The following is a 9,615-nucleotide window of genomic DNA, read 5'->3' on the forward strand; positions in this document are numbered from 1 at the left end:
TATCGTTTTTTACAAAAATCAATTATCTCCCCCCATTCCGGAGTCCTGTAGAACGCGCGCAGGTTCACTGACCGGTCACAATGACGAGCCCAACAAGATGCTTGTATAACTTTCCTTTCTTTTCTTTTTTTTTTTTTGTTGGGTTTTTTTTTTTTGCCCCCACAAGTGACAGCACAGTGACGAATATTATGCAGAACCTGCATGTTACAAATGTTGCGTTATCAGACTTTTAGGCCAACTGACAAATTTCTGAGATCTTTATTTTCCGGTCGAGCCTCGATATCACATACAATTCCGCCTGCTGCCATAGCCACCTGTTCGCGTGAAACATACTCTCAGACCGTGAAAAGGCGAATTTATATCACAATCACGACCGGCAAAAATGAACTTAAAAACGTTATCGGTTTTGGTTTTCAAATGATATTCGAGATCTTATTGAGACCCATGATATTACCTGGGTGATCCACACCGTTCACCGAAATGACCAACTGGTGAATAACTTTTCTTTTCTTTGAACACCAATGCTCTTCTCTCTCTCTCTCTCTCTCTCTCTCTCTCTCTCTCTCTCTCTCTCTCTCTCTCTCTCTCTCTCTCCTTCCTTTTTTTTTTTTGACGCTCTCTCTTTGTCTTTCTCTCCCCCCCCCCCCATCCCTCTCTTTCTCTCCCTCCCTGCAAATATTCTGGCTCATTTCGGTAGAGTGTTTTTGGTGAAAATGCGGCCTTTTAAAGAGCCTTCACGGAGAGCAAAGCAATCAAAATCCATTGTTGAACAAAAGGTCACCATGATACAACGTGAAGAATTGGCGACAGGGATCTCCACTAGCTGATGAAAGCAAACTCACAACCAGGCGTGTGCCTAGTGGTCGGACAAGGTAAAAATCCCGTGGAGTGAACTGAACTGTTATATAAATATATATATAATAATTATAATGTATGTTTGCGCCCTTGTTCTGAGGACAATAGCCAAAGAGTATAGAGACACGTGTTTTAACGTTGTTTATTCAGGAGCCAAACGTCAACGCGAAGCTTCTGGCTCGGAGTTCAACTGCGAACGCATCATCGAGGAATAACTTGCAGTTACAAAAATAGAAGAACAATCTGGGCCAAAAAATATCTTCCCTCACTGAACCGATGAGTTATGACAAACGCACGCATGCACACACGGGCACACACACACACACACACACACACACACACACACACACACACACACACACAATGAGAAAAAAAATGCACTCAGAGAATTTTTTTTTTATAGTAGAGGGTTTTACGGCGCTCGCAACTGCATAAGGTCATATGAGCGCCAAGGGATGGGTGTCAACAGAGAAGTCTTTACATGGAATCAGACTGCTCACCTCTCTAGCTTCAACAACACAAGGTCTGCTTCGACTATCAAGGCAACCCGGAAATAGCAGGTCACAAGAGAGTGACAAACATACAAAAGAAGTAGAGGAAAATGACAATAGTAAGGACCAGGAAAGAAAAAGCAGCAGTTCCCTGTTGTAGATCAGGCACAGTTATGAGCGTGACATGAGTCAGCCCATTTACAATTCTACTATGCTTGAACGAGAAATGTCCCCCCTTTGGGAATGGCCTAAAGACACTTCAGTCAGTGGCACTGCCCCGGGGGGCGAGACACTGTAAAGACGTAGTCGCTGAACTAGATTATTCTAATGGAGGTCGTTACCGTCACGGAGTTGGACACCGTCTTGACACAGACCAATGCCTACAGTCACCCCATCCAAGAAGCTATCAATGGCTATCATCACCACCATGGGGTCGTATTTTTCACATTTTAGAATATTTCTAGTGCGAAGATCTCTTTGAAACTTTCGTCACTTCTCAAAAAAATCATTTTGACAGACTGCAATGCAAAGCGTACGCATCAGATTAACCAGTAAATTTTCTCTTTGGAAAGTGATGGCACCGAGTTCCCCACGTCGTATGGATACGATAATAAAACACGACGTACGGATAGCTGAAGCCGCTGCGAAAATTTGATATTAGGAATTTGTTTATTTTATTTTAGTAAGTGTGTTACGGCACTTGCAACACAATAATGTCATGTACAAGAGCTGAAGATTAGACGCATTACTAGAGAATAACACACTACAAAAATGATAGAGATAAGGACGATATATGCTTGATAGGGAAGAAGAGGCAAACCACACCAGAGCACCTGCTAACCACCCACGGGATAGAAAAGTAGAAGACTACATTATATCAATAAAAAAGAAGAAAGTGGCCGACATCTTGAACAAACCTAGTAACAGTCAAACAATGGGGTGAGGGCGATACATTACGTTAACACCAGATGTGTGTGCAGAATTTTTTAATTATTTTTTTTTTAGTAAAGAGATAAACATCGATATAATAACAGCCATTTAGAGGAGGGTAGAAGCAAGACAGAGATAGACAGAAACAACAGAGAGAAACGAAAGTTGGACCATCCAGTGGCGCCCTCCGACCACCAACATGATAGAGAAAACCAAGGCCAACTTTGTCAATCCAGTTCACGGAAAAATTGTAAGTGCTAAATGCCTGATAGGAACTCCCAAGCTGGAAATTGGTGTCTGAATGATTTGATACTCAGAGCAAACTACAGACCAAGTTTCGTCATTTAATTGGCCATGCTTCTTCCCCTTCATGAAGTGGAAATTAAGGCAACAATTTCAGCACAATTTTCTCCCAACCAAACATGTTTGTTTTCCAAGGTCACAAATTTGATACGGTACTACTGAATAATCTGATGAAAACAGCCAATCAGAAGGCTACTACTACTGCACATTGTGGGCCCAGATCTTCTGTTTGCCAGTGGAATACAACAGGCCCCAATTCTAATGGACTTCCGGGTTAAATTTGATAAAGAAAAGCAGAGGTCAATTTGTTGCACCGTGCACTAGCGCCGCTCATTTGTCAACGCGACCCGATCCGATCGTGCTGACTGCCAATAGACTGGAAGGCCCACAAAGGCTGTGTGAGCATAATAAGGCTAGGCGCGCACAGGGCAACTTAAGTTGCGCAACTGTTTTCTCGCCCAAATGTTAAAAATGAAAAAGATAAGCACCGTGCGCACAGGCAACTCTGGTTTTTGGAAACTGAAAAGTTTGTGTTTTGTCACAACTTTCCGGCAACGCAACTGTTGCCCAAATCTCCTGTTTTACATACCAAACTGACATACAGCGCGCACAGGCAACCAAACTGTCTCCGGACTCGACAAGGCCCCCACCGCTCCCAAATTTGTTTTCACTCAGCACAACCGACTTGACAATGCATTGTTTCACTTCCGCAAGAAAAGAAAATGGATAGCGATCCAATTTGGATTGATAAATTTATTTCTGTCATTGAAAAGAAGCCTGTCCCCTACAACAAGTTCTTGTACGATAATATTTAGAAAACTTGGGAGGGTATGCTCTCAAATCCTCAGGCAGTTTGACAAAATGCCCTTTTAAAAACCTGTTTGGTCCAAGGGTGAACCCAAAACCGCTTTTTGCTTTTCTTTTTCATAGGTGCAATCACAAAAGCACAGACAACAAGTGCGTCGTGGAAGTCCATAGCGTCAAACGAGGAAGTCGGCAATGATGATAAACTACTGTTGCCTGGCTGTTGCTTAGCTCTGTGAACGCGGTGTATAAAATAAGTTGTCCGTAGACAGCAACTAGTTAACTGTTGCGCAACTAAAATTGTCCTATGCGCACCTCACCAAGCCAAGGGGGTCTCTATAGCAGTAGTACACCTTGTCCTGTTTATGGGCCGCTTAGAAGTGCTAAACACCGCGAAAGAACTCCGCAAAGTGGAACTATTGTTATAATAAATCTCAACAATTAATGAGTTTTAAGTTTGGGTAAAGATAATCACATCGGCACAGTAACAGTCATTTAGCGCAAGGAAGAAGTATGACAGAGAGACAGAAACAACTGAGGGAAAGAAAGGAAGAGGGCCAACCGGTGGCGCCCCAAAAACCACCTGCTCAACAATTAACGGCTCGTTGGACAAACGACAAGAAGTAAACAAACGAGGAAACGAAGGTCAGACAGGGTACTACACTACTTTTTTTTAAAGGGGGGGGGGGGGCATAATCCCCGCTCCCCGATCACCGCCATCAAGCAGTGCCTCCCACTGACCTGAGTTACGAGGCACGCGCGTTAGCGTTTTTGGTCAGTTTTGTTTTAGTAAGAGTAGTTTTACTAAATAAATAAATTAAGAAATTAATAAATAAAAAAAATAAAAATTACCCTCTTAGCAAATGGGTGAAAAAGTCAAGCTCAAAGGCAGACAAAGGTGTAATTGTTTCAAGTCTCTGTCACTGTCTGCAATGATAGCATTGCTGTCACCATTTCAGTGTTCACCTCAGGCCCGCTTCACTCTTCATACACACATCACGTACTTAAATCTCTATTATAAACTTATTTTTCAAGACAACTCTGTTCACGCAGAAGCTTAAATTAGCCGAAAAGAGGAAGAAACATAAGAGCCTGACAAAATTATGTTGTCAATAAAGTAAAAAGTTAGAATATTTCATAGTGAATAGTGTGCAAAATAAAGATAGATTATTTTAAATGTCACCCTCTTTTCGTTTCTTAACTATGATTACGCCCTCAATTGGTCGGTCAGTACCACATCTGATTTGTTGCTGTCCGCAAGAAACTATAACAAATGTCCAGATGTGATTTTGGTTCAGTGAAATGACTGTCCATGAGGAAATTGAAGGCATACTTCCTCATTCTATCCCAAAAGAACTGACCTTAACCCAGAGATCAGCATGTGAGTGAAGCTGAAGTAATAGTTGGTGGACTTGGTGTGACGATGGGACTCAATTTGATGAGAGATCTTCTTATACATGTTGCACTTCTAGAAAAAAGTTAGCTAGCTTCGAGATAGGACACTCAAATGTAAAGATGTACAATTATTACATTAATTTACATTCTCTACCCCCCACCACCACTCCCCCCCACCCCAACCCTCAAGGTCCTTGAAGTTATAACTGTTATAGTACATGGGTGGCTTGCAAGTATTTAAAACACCTTCACATATAGAATACTTCTCTTAATTTTGATCCATATATATGTATCACGACACATTGAATCAGGCGCTCCTCAATTTTTGGGCATGAGGAGGTACTGGTATCATCTTTGAGCTTGCTCATTTGTCTTTCTTTCAAATTATTCAATGGAAAAAATACCCATCTATTTTTAATAGAAGTTGAGATAATCTACAATTGCAGGGCGTGGGGATCGCCTGCTTTCAGAGACAAAATTATCAAGAAAACGGCCGCCAAAGTTTGGTGACTTCCACAGCTTGAGAGTCCTTAGAAACTGAAAATTTATATTGTTGTACTTTTAATCAACGTTTTTCAGTAAAATACACACAGAAAGGTATTTTTAAATGGACATAATAAATGGTGTTGAACCAAAAATAAAAAATTTCATACAAAATGCCACACACTGGCTGAAAAATATTTAGTTTCTCCGATATCATTATTTTGACAAGCGCCTGATTTCACCTTGATGCCTCACATATATATTAAAATAAAAGTTGCAAGCACTTTCAATTATTGTTTCGTTGGTTGCTATTAGTAGTATTAGAGCACTTGTGTCAACATTCTCAATGATTCTCGTAGACTCTCAAATTCAACTACAGTCAAGCACATATAACTCAAACACACAAACCATGAAAAATTCACAGATAGCCCGAATAAAATACCATTCTCCACGGAGCGGCTAAATTTTCTTCCCAGTGGAACCAGGGTATTCTCAAGCACCCACACAGATGTGGGTAAAACAGTTCATCTAAAAAAAAACCTCATCAAATCACCCTGCACGCACAAAGGAAAAACAAATATCATTAAGAGTTATCATCATTAAGAGTATGGTTACAGTTACATGAGCCCATCAGGCTTGCCCCCGGACAGCGCAATACACACATCAAGTAATCAAGACGCACCACTGCACACTATCTGTAGTGAGCATAGTCACTAGAACTTCCTTTGGGTTTTTTTGTTTTTGTAAAGTGTTTTACGGCGCTCGCAACTGCATAGGTCATATGAGCGCGCGGGACACTCCTAATGTTTTCAGTTGGTAGGAAATTTTGAATTTTGCCCGGGTGGCGGCCGAAGCCTATTCTTATCGATTTTTGACCACCAAGGGTCTTTAACGTGCGCAACTTGCACACGGGCCCTCTGAGATTTTTCGCCCTTGTCCGAGAAGGCTAGGTGTAGATCTTTCCTACCAGAAGATCAGGGGTGTGGCAGAAAGACAGCAGTAAGGAGGAGCCAAGGAGTAGCAGTAGAAAGGCTGCAGAAAGCGTCAGGAGCCCAGAGGAGGAGGCAAAGGAGTAGAACTTCCTTGTTCCTTGAATCTAGTCATCATGTGAGGGAAGGTGCAGGGTGGTGGGATGTGACCAAAGACAGAAAGTGAGGCACTGAATTGGGCCATATGGTGAGCAATTCAAATGTTTGTGTTTGTGTGCACGTATACCGTGTGTGCGGTTATTTGAACATAAAGTGAAGGAGTAGATCGGGAAGTGATTAAACAAGACGTGGGTGGTGGGCTCTGACCAGAGTAGATTATATTACATCGTCATGATTGTGATCTAACATACGAGCAATCTTTTTAGTCATAAAAGCGGCATATTCAGCATCACTCTCATCCTGTACATCTCGCTTCGTCAATGAACAAGGTGCACGCACTATCCATCAATCTCTATTCCTTTACCGATAATACAAACTATGAAATTGTATAGATTTAACATCCCTTGCAACACAGTATGGTATTGAAGAGGCACCTCTGAGTAAAAGTTCCATCTCCGATAGGATCAAGCCACAAGTAAACATTGGACTGTAAAATGCCTTTCCACAGCACACAACAAGCTAGCTGAGCTTCAAGTTCCCAAACCCATCATAATCTCAAGATTAGAAGTCCAGTAGCTCAACCACTTGACTACTGACACCACATACGAAGTGCTCTTCATGACGGCATTGATTTATTTTCCTACCACCAGTATACCGTTACAGGTGCTTCCCTTGATTTTCTTCAATATGATCATATAATCCTTTTCATTTTCCTTTACACATCAATCATTCAACTAGAACTACAATTATTACAATATTACGTCAAACATATGACATATGATATGATATATATATATGCCAACGGTTAATGTGTATCCATGCTCAACCCTAGTCAGTTTTACACTCTGGAAGAATGTTGGGGAAAAATTGCAAATAATACAATGTTAAAATCCGTACTGCAAAATAATTTTATAATCAAACTGTTGATCATATCGCATCATTTCATGTTGAAAGTAAAGATGACACGATACTCAAAGTTGTAATTCACTCTCTCATTTGAACAGTTTTCCCCAAATAAAGCAGACACCAGTGACAAGAAAATCATTGGCTTAGTTTCATTCCTATTCTGTGTCCTGCTGCAGTGAGTTTCTGGTCACAATTCTAACCCTTTTGAATACTAGCCTATATATTGTAACTTAGACCTGCCAACGGTTCAACCACTTTAGGACCAAAATTTGAGTTTTCCTCATAAAAAACCTCCTTAAAATTAGAATTTGGGGGGAAAAAAATCATAATCTCTAAAATCTCAGTAGATTAAGACTGTACAACAAACCAACTGTGGCAAGTGTATAATATATATATGCATGAGGCTACAAGGAAATTAAAACAGGGCATATCTTCGTGTCATATGATAAGAGTCGCCCAAACAATGCATTATAAATGCAAATAAATGCTGTGTGTATTTTCACATTATTTACAATAAATCGCTCTAGATCTAGATAGGGGGGCTCTCGTGGCCTAGAGGTTAAGGTGTTGGCCTCTCATTCAAAGGTCCCGGGTTCGATTCCAGGTGGCAACCAAAAAAATTTCTTCTCTAAAATTGTCTCCTTTCACATCCTTTCCTGATCTCTAACAATGTTCTGTTGTCTGCTTTCATTTCCACTTTCTGCCCCCACCCCCTCACATCCTTTGCCCCCACCCTCTGGGCTCCTGACTCTTTCTGCAGCCTATCTACTGCTACTCCTTGGCTCCTCCTAACTGCTGTCTTTCTGCCACACCCCTGATCTTCTGGTAGGAAAGATCTATGTACACCTAGCCTTCTCGGACAAGGGCGAAAAATCTCGGAGGGCCCGTGTGCAAGTGGCGCATGTTAAAGATCCCTTGGTGGTCTAAAATCGATAAGAGTAGGCTTCGGCCGCAACCCGGGCAAAATTCAAAATTTCCTACCAACGAAAAAGTATTAGGTGTGTCCCGCGCGCTCATATGACCTTATGCTGTTGCGAGCGCCGTGTAAAACCCTATACTAAACAAACAAACAAACAAGATCTAGATAATCTAGATATATCTAGTAGATATATTATGATCAGACCTGAAGGAAAAGGCAAATATCGAAATTCATACAAATTCAATTTATTAGGGGGCAACAAAAGGGGGGAAGCTCCAAATTTATTAAGAGTATGCCTACTTAAATTGGCACAGGTGTGTATAAACTGCAGTCTACAGGTCAATTCAATATAGGAGTTTTGATGCCAGGGGGAAAGAAAAGACAATGAACAAATAAAAATTGGCTTGGACTTGAAGAGCCGGATCTGGAGTCTTAAGATAGATCTATAATCATATCTATACTAGATCTAGAATCTAGATCTAGATTTCTATATCTAATCTAGATATAGATCTATATAGATATCTTGATCTAGATATCTAGTCTAGAATCTAGATCTAGATCTATCTAGATAGATCTAGACCTAGATCTAGATTCTAGATCTCAGAGTAGTCTATCTAGAATCTAGATTCTAGAGATCTAATTCCGAAACAAAGCCCTTTTCCCTTTTCACAGTTCACAGACAATAAATATAAACATGTGTATCACCTGGGCTTGTAAATCCACAGCTCGTACGGAACCAGGTAGTAGAAGGCCTCTAGTGTCAAACAATAACAACAATCACAGAGGCCCAGTCAAGCTTCTTGTTCCAGAGAAAATAGTAGAACAAGAACACACTCGGCAATAGGCCTACTCCTTACGATTTCCGGTTTCGAAGGAGACAATACAACAATCGTCCATGTCACTTACAATTGCCAGGTTTTCGTGAGTTCGCATTTATTCATTGACGTGTGCTTGACGCTGCAATCTATGGAAATTAAAATTTTAGAAAATAGATCTAGAAACTAGATTTAGATCAAGATATCTAGAGAAATCTACATCTAAATGAAAGAGGAAAACTGTTTACCTTTTTTTAAAGCTTATTCAAATACTGTAGCTCGAACAAAAACATTATAGTAGGCCCTAAATATAGATCATTAATAATACCATTTTGAGTCAAAAGTGTACTTTTATACGGGGTGCCCACTACGGTTGGATCGGGCCGATCGGCCGACTCGGTCGCCTGAAAGAGAAAACAAAAACACGTTTGTTTTTGAGGCGGCCGATCCCATCCGTAGTGGGCACTGGGCACCCCGTATAAGAGCAAACTGGCAGATTTAAGGGGGTGTAACTCTCTCAACTCGACTCGATAGTTTGAACGGTATTTATTGTATATCTTGGTTAGGGGCTGTTCAAGTTCAAATATAGGCTAATCTTACACCTTTTTGGGGACTTTTTGACCCCC

General features: G+C 40.9%; 1 protein-coding gene across 1 annotated transcript in view; it reads right to left on the minus strand.

Annotated features, from left to right (window-relative positions):
• Positions 1–9,088, minus strand: part of LOC106012414 (beta-1,4-galactosyltransferase 1) — a gene marked incomplete at its 3' end in the record, with an annotated part of 23,471 nt that extends 14,383 nt beyond the window's left edge. The window contains 1 exon segment of the mRNA XM_013085341.2: positions 8,880–9,088.
• Positions 9,089–9,615: the final 527 nt, after the last annotated feature.

Source organism: Aplysia californica, unplaced genomic scaffold (genome assembly GCF_000002075.1).
Source record: "Aplysia californica isolate F4 #8 unplaced genomic scaffold, AplCal3.0 scaffold00366, whole genome shotgun sequence".
Taxonomy (NCBI): domain Eukaryota; kingdom Metazoa; phylum Mollusca; class Gastropoda; order Aplysiida; family Aplysiidae; genus Aplysia; species Aplysia californica.